Source organism: Nyctereutes procyonoides, unplaced genomic scaffold (genome assembly GCF_905146905.1).
Source record: "Nyctereutes procyonoides isolate TBG_1078 unplaced genomic scaffold, NYPRO_anot_genome, whole genome shotgun sequence".
Classification (NCBI taxonomy): Eukaryota; Metazoa; Chordata; class Mammalia; order Carnivora; family Canidae; genus Nyctereutes; species Nyctereutes procyonoides.
This window is the reverse complement of record NW_026575142.1, coordinates 31,415,812-31,422,724: the sequence shown is the minus strand read 5'-3', so window position 1 is coordinate 31,422,724 and position 6,913 is coordinate 31,415,812. Positions and strand designations below refer to the sequence as shown.

Sequence of the window (6,913 nt, the reverse complement as noted above, 5' to 3'; positions counted from 1 at the left end):
TTTAGTTTTTAACATCCTCATGTTAGATGCTTGTCAGAAGCTGCATGTGAGGCAAGTGACAAGCTGCAGGCATAGAAGGCTTGTGTCTCCAAGTTTTATACAGCTTTTGCCTTGGTAAATCCTATCGCACAAGGAAGTGAGCCACTTACTCCCATTATAGGAATCGAACTGTAACCTGGATTCATGGCACACTTACTTGTGAGAGTTCTGCTTAAAACCCGTATCTCCCCATCATGATCGCCTGTACGCTTAGCTTCTAACATCCTTATGTTTGATGCCTGACAGAAGTTGTGTGCGAGGCAAATGTACGTTGTAGGCCCAGATGTCTGGTTTCTCCATGTTCAATAAAGCAATTTCCTAGGAACAACCTCACCTAGAACAGAGCTAGATTCTTTTTTTTTTTTTTAGATTTTTATTTATTTACTCATGAGAGACAGAGAGAGACAGAGAGACAGAGACACAGGCAGAGGGAGAAGCAGGCCCCATACAGGGAGCCTGATGTGGGATTCGATCCTGAGTCTACAGGATCATGCCTGGGCTGAAGGCGGCACCAAACCACTGAGCCACCCGGGTTGCCCCGGAGCTAGATTCTAACTGCCATAAATGAGAGGCTAATTGAAAACTGGTTTGAAGGCATACTTACTTCTAAGTGTCAAGCACACGCGCTGTCCCTCGGAGTTCCACACTGCCTGTGGATTTAGTTTCTAAGATATTCATGTTAGATGCTTGTCAGAAGCTGTGAGTCAAGTGACAAGCTGGGGCAAAGATGGCTTGTGTCTCCGAGTTCAATATACATTTTGCCATTGAAATTCCTACAGTAGAGTGGTGTTTGATTGTATTTCCCATAGGAGCAAGTATACAAGTATGCTGGCTAGGGATCCCTGGGTGGCGCAGCCGTTTAGCACCTGCCTTTGGCCCTGGGCGTGATCCTGGAGACCCGGGATCGAATCCCACGTCATGCTCCCGGTGCATGGAGCCTGCTTCTCCCTCTGCCTATGTCTCTGCCTCTCTCTCTCTCTCTCTTTCTCTGTGTGTGTGACTATCATAAAAATTTTTTAAAAACCTACAAATTATTTTTTTTAAAAAAAAACAAGTATGTTGGCTACAAGATATATTTACTTCAGAGGGTTTAGCACACATGTTGTGCCTTGCAGTTCCACACAGCTGTGGATTTAGTTTCTAACAACCTCATGTTAGATGCTTCTCAGAAGCTTCATGGTAAATGGTAAACTGGAGGCATGGAAAGCTTGTGTCTCTGAGTTCAATGCAGTTTTGCCTTGGTAAATCATACCGCACAATGAAATTAGCCACTAACTCCCATAGTAGTGAATCTATTTGCAATCTGGCTTCAAGGCATAATCACTTCTGAGAGTTCAGATTAGGGCCTTTACCTCCCACATCCTGATTGCCTGTACACTTAGCTTCTAATGTCCTTATGTTCAATGCCTGACAGAAGTTGTATGAGAGGCAAGTGAACGTTGCAGGCCCAGATGCCTGTGTCACCATGTTCAATATAGTGATTTCCTTGGAACATCCTCACTTAGAATGGAGCTAGATTCTAACTCCCATCAATGAGAGGCTACTTGAAAGGTGACTTCAAAGCATAGTTACTTCTGTGATTTGAGCACAGGTGCTGTCCCTCTCAGTTCTACACTGCCTGTGAATTTAGTTTCTAACATCTTCATTTTAGATGTTGTCAGAAGCTGTGTGAGATGCAAGTGGCAAGCTGCTGGCCTGGAATGCTTGTGTCTCTGAGTACAGAACAGCACTTTGCATGGAACTGTCTCACCTAGAATGGTGCTAGGGTCTAACTCTATTTGAAGGAAGCTAGCTGAAAGCTGGCTTCAAGTCGTAATTATTTCTAAGTGTTGAGCAAAGCGCCTATTCCTCACGGCGATTCCACACTGCATGTGTACTTAGCTTCAAACTCCCTTATGTTACATGCCTGTCAGAAGTTGTGTGAGAGGCAAGTGGCAAGTTGTAGAAAACGAAGGCTTTTTTTTTCCAACTTTAATACAGAGCTTTCCATAGAAATTTCTCACCTAGAGAAGAGATGCTTGGTAATTCTTATAGGAGAGAGGTTACTTGAAAGCTGGTTTCAATGCGTACTTCTGAGAGTTGAGCTAATGGCAGGACCCTCCCGCATTCTGACTGCATGTAGACCTGGCTACTAACATCCTTATGTTAGAAGCTATGTTAGCTTATGTTAGAAGCTAGCAGATGTGTGAGAAGCATGTGGAAGTTGCAGGCCTAGAAGACTTGTGTATCTGAGTTTAATACAACAATTTCCTAGTAACATGCACAATTTAATTGGAGCTAGAACCTAACTTCCATCAATGAGAGGCTAGCTGAAATCTGGCTTCAAGTCATACTTACTTCTGAGAATTGAGCACAGGTCATGTCCCTAACATTTCCACACTGCCTCGTAATTTAGTTTCCACATCCTCATCTTAGATGCTTGTCAGAAGCAGCATGAGACTCAGATGACAAGCAACAGGCCTGGAAGGCTTGTGTCTCGAGTTCAATACAGCTTTTGCCTAGGTAAATCCTACCACAAAATGAAGTTAGCCACTAACTCCCATAGGAGTGTGTCTAGCTGTAAGCTGGCTTCGAAGCGTACTGACTGCTGAGAGTTGAGCTTATTACCGGTATCTCCTGCATCCTGATTGCCTGTACACTTAGCTTCTAACTTCTTAATATTCAATGCCTGACAGAGGCTGTCTGAGAGGCAAGTAAAAGTTTCAGGCCCAGATATCTGGTGTCTCCATGTTCAATATAGCGATTGCCTAGGAACATCCTCACTTAGTATGGAGCTGGATTCTAACTGCCAGGAATGAGAGTCTGTTGGAAAACCTGCTTCAAGGAATACTTCCTTCTGACAGTTGAGCACATGTGCCGTCCCTTGCAATTCCACACTGCCTATGGATTTAGTTTTTAACTTCCTCATTATAGTTGCTTGTAGTTGCATGTGAGGGAAGTGGCAATATACAGGCATGGAAGGCTTGTGTCTCCAAGTTCAATATAACTTTTGCCTCGGTAAATCTTACCGCACAATAAAGTCAGCCACTAACTCCCATAGGAGCTAGTCTAATTGTAAGCTGGCTTGAAGGCCTACTTACTTCTGAGACTTGGCACACGTGCTATCCCTCACAGTTCCACCCTACCTGTGGATTTAGTGTCCAACATCCTCATTATAGATGATTTTCATAAGTTGCATGAGAGGCAAGCAGCAAGTTGCAGGCCTGGATGGCTTGTGTCTCTGCATACAGTAGAGCACTTTGCATGGAACCTCCTAACCTAGAATGTTGCTAGGCTCTATCTCCATTTTTAAGGAAGCTAGTTGAAAGCTGGATTCAAGACATACTTATTTCTGAGTGTTGAGCAAAGTGCCTATCCCTCTCGGTTCCACACTTCATGTGTACTTAGCTTCAAATTCCGTTATGTTACTTGCTTGCCAGAAGTTGTGTGAGAAGCACTTGGCAAATTGTAGAAAATGAAAGCTTGTTTTTCCTACTTCAATACAGTGCTTTCCATTGAAACTTCTCACCTAGAGAAGAGCTGCTTAGTAATTCTTATAGGAGAGAGGCTACTTGAAAGCTGGCTTACGGCATACTTACTTCTGAGAGTTGAGCTTATGGCCTATCCCTTTCATATCTTCATTGCCTGCAGACTTAGCTTCTAACATCGTTTTTTTCAATGCCTGACAGAAGTTGTGAGAGGCAAATAAATTTGCAGGCCCTGAAGTCTTTTGTATCTGAATAGAATACAGCGATTTCCTAGTAACTCCACCAATCAGAATGGAGTTAGGTTCTAACTACCATAAATGAGAGGCTAGCTGAAATCTGGTTTCAAGGCATACTTACTTCTGACAGTTGAGCCCAGGTGCTGTCCCTCACAGATACACACTGCCTGCAGATCCACATTTTAGATGGTTGTCAGAAGCAGCAAGAGAGGCAAGTGGGAAGCTGCTGGCCTGTAAGGCTTGTATCTGAGATCAATACAACTTATACCAAGGAAAATCCTACAGCAGAGTGGAGTTAGCCACTAAATCCCAGAGAAGCTAGTCTATTTGGAAGCTGGCTTCAAGGCGTACTTACCTCTAAGAGTTGAGCTTGTGGCCTGTACCTTCTGCATCCTAATTGCCAGTAGACCTAACTTTTAACGTCCTGTTGTTCAATGCCTGACAGAAGTGTGAGAGGCAAGTGGAATTTGCAAGCCCTGAAGTCTTTTGTATCAAAACACAATACAGCGATTTCCCAGTAACTTCATCAATTAGAATGGAGTTAGGTTCTAATTCCCATAAATGAGAGGCTAGTTGAAAGTTGGCTTCAAGGCATACTTACTTCTTAGAGTTGTGCACAGGTGCTGTCCCTCACAGTTCCCACGTTCCTGGGGTTTAGTTTCTTTCTTTTTTTTTTTTTCAAGAGAATATTAAATCGCTTATTGACTAAACATGATAATGGACGATACACAAGCTTTAACCCCATCTATAATTTTATCTGATACCATAATTCAATTTAGATATATTGCATAGGATGTGCCAACAATCATAATAACCAAATAAACTGCAGGACTTTGCTTGGGTGACCCTTTTAACGGTGAACTCCAGGTCACAACACATTAACTGTCATTTCAACCACACCAAGGTTTGTGGAGACAATGGCTTCTGTGCCCAAGCAGGTTGCAAATAAATTTCGAATGGAACCTGGCATCACCCTGAAGGAATTCTAACTTCACACTGTTGGGGTAGTTTACCAAGATGGCTTCAGAGTAGACTAACTTTACACAGCACATTTTAAATAAGACACATTTATTCAGCGTCATGATCAGACTATTACATTTAGCAATCAACAGCATGGGTGCAAAAAAAAAATCTACATTAAAACCCTTTGTTGGAATGCTTTAGACTTTCCACAGAACAGAAACTAAAATAACCTGTTATACAATTAGTCACAAATACAGTCCTCAAGTTTTTTGCCCATACACATGAGTATTGTCTAAAACATGTCTTCTTTGTAGCAGCTAGGCCCTGCCACCACTGTGCTTGGCTGAGTTCACAAATCTGTTGTAACCTGTAGCTTCCCTATCACTTCTCTGGCTCTCCTCTCCTGCTAAGCTTTGTTTCCTGGCAGCATTTAAAACCTTCTGCCACTGCCATAGCTGCTGCTGCTGCTGGAACCGCCATAGCCACCTTGGTTTCATGGTTTGGCAAAGTATTGGCCTCCACCACCATAGGGGCCAGAGCTTCTGCCTCCAAAATTTCCTCCTTTCATGGGTCCAAAATTTGAGGATTGTTTTAATTGCCAAAATCGTTATAGCTTCCACCACCTCCAAAGTTGCTCCGTCATTACCAAATGTATTATAGCCATCCCCACTGCCACCGTATCCACCACCTCGACTGCCACCGAAGCCACCTCGACCACTGAAGTTCCCTCCATGACCAAAGTTGTCATTCCCACCAAAACCACCTCCACGACCACGACCAAAATTTCCAGAACCACTTCGGCCTCTTTGGCTGGACGAAGCACTAATCATCTCTTGCTTCGATAGGGCTTTCCTTACTTCACAGTTGTGGCCATTCACAGTATGGTATTTTTGAATGACAATCTTGTCTACAGAGTCGTGGTCGTCAAAGTTCACAAAAGCAAAACCTCTCTTTTTGCCACTGCCTCGGTCAGTCATGATCTCAATCACTTCAATTTTCCCATACTGTTCAAAATAATCTCTTAGATGATGTTCTTCAGTGTCTTCTTTAATGCCACTGACAAAAATCTTTTTCACAGTTAGGTGGGCACTGGGTCTTTGAGAATCTTCTCAGGAGACAGCCCTCTTTGGTTCCACAACTCTTCTGTCCACCTTGTGCAGCCAAGTGTTCATGGCCGCGTCCACCTCCGCCACGGTGGCATACGTGATGAACACAAAGCCTCTGGAGCGCTTGGTGTTGGGGTCTCTCATTACCACACAGTCTGTAAGCGTCCCCCATTGCTCAAAATGGCTCCTCAGACTCTCATTGGTTGTTTCGAAGCTCAAATCTCTGATGAAGAGCTTCCGCAGCTGCTCGGGCTCTTTGGGAGACTCTGACCTAGACATGACGGTGGTGGGAGGGGAGACTTTAACGATGCTTACTTGGCAGCGTCCAGGGGCAGAAAGCTGGGGTTTAGTTTCAAACATCCTCATTTGATGTATTTCAGGAGAAGGTTGAGAGACAAGTGGCAAGCTGGAAGCCTGGAAGTTTTGTCATTCTGAGTGCAATACAGCTTTTGAATGGAAACAACAACTGGAGTATGGAGTTAACCTCTAACTCCCATAGGATCCAGTCTAAGTGTCAGCTGGATTCAAGGCATACCTACTTCTGAGAGTTGAGCTAATGGGATGTCCCTCCTGCATCCTGATTTTCTGTTGACTTAGCTTCCAACATCCTTATGTTCAATGCCTAATATCAGTTGTGTGAGAGGGAAGTGAAAGTTTCAGGCCAGGACCCTTGTGTCTCCAAGTTCAATTCAGGGATTTATTTATTTATTTTTAATAATAAATTTATTTTTTATTGGTGTTCAATTTGCCAACATACAGAATTACACCCAGTGCTCATTCCGTCAAGTGCCCCCCTCAGTGCCCATCACCCATTCAGCCCCACCCCCTGCCCTCCTCCCCTTCCACCACCCCTAGTTCATTTCCCAGAGTTAGGAGTCTTTATGTTCTGTCTCTCTTTCTGTTATTTCCTACGCATTTCTTCTCCCTTCCCTTATATTCCCTTTCACTGTTATTTATATTCCCCAAATAAATGAAAACATATAATGTTTGTCCTTCTCCGATTGACTTACTTCACTCAGCATAATACCCTCCAGTTCCATCCACGTTGAAACAAATCGTGGGTATTTGTCGTTTCTAATGGCTGAGTAATATTCCATTGTAT

At 43.5% G+C, this 6,913-nt stretch overlaps 1 pseudogene; it reads right to left on the bottom strand.

Annotated features, from left to right (window-relative positions):
* Positions 1–4,820: 4,820 nt before the first annotated feature.
* On the bottom strand, positions 4,821–6,090 carry LOC129498827 (heterogeneous nuclear ribonucleoprotein A1-like; annotated as a pseudogene).
* Between the last annotated feature and the right edge of the window lie 823 nt (positions 6,091–6,913).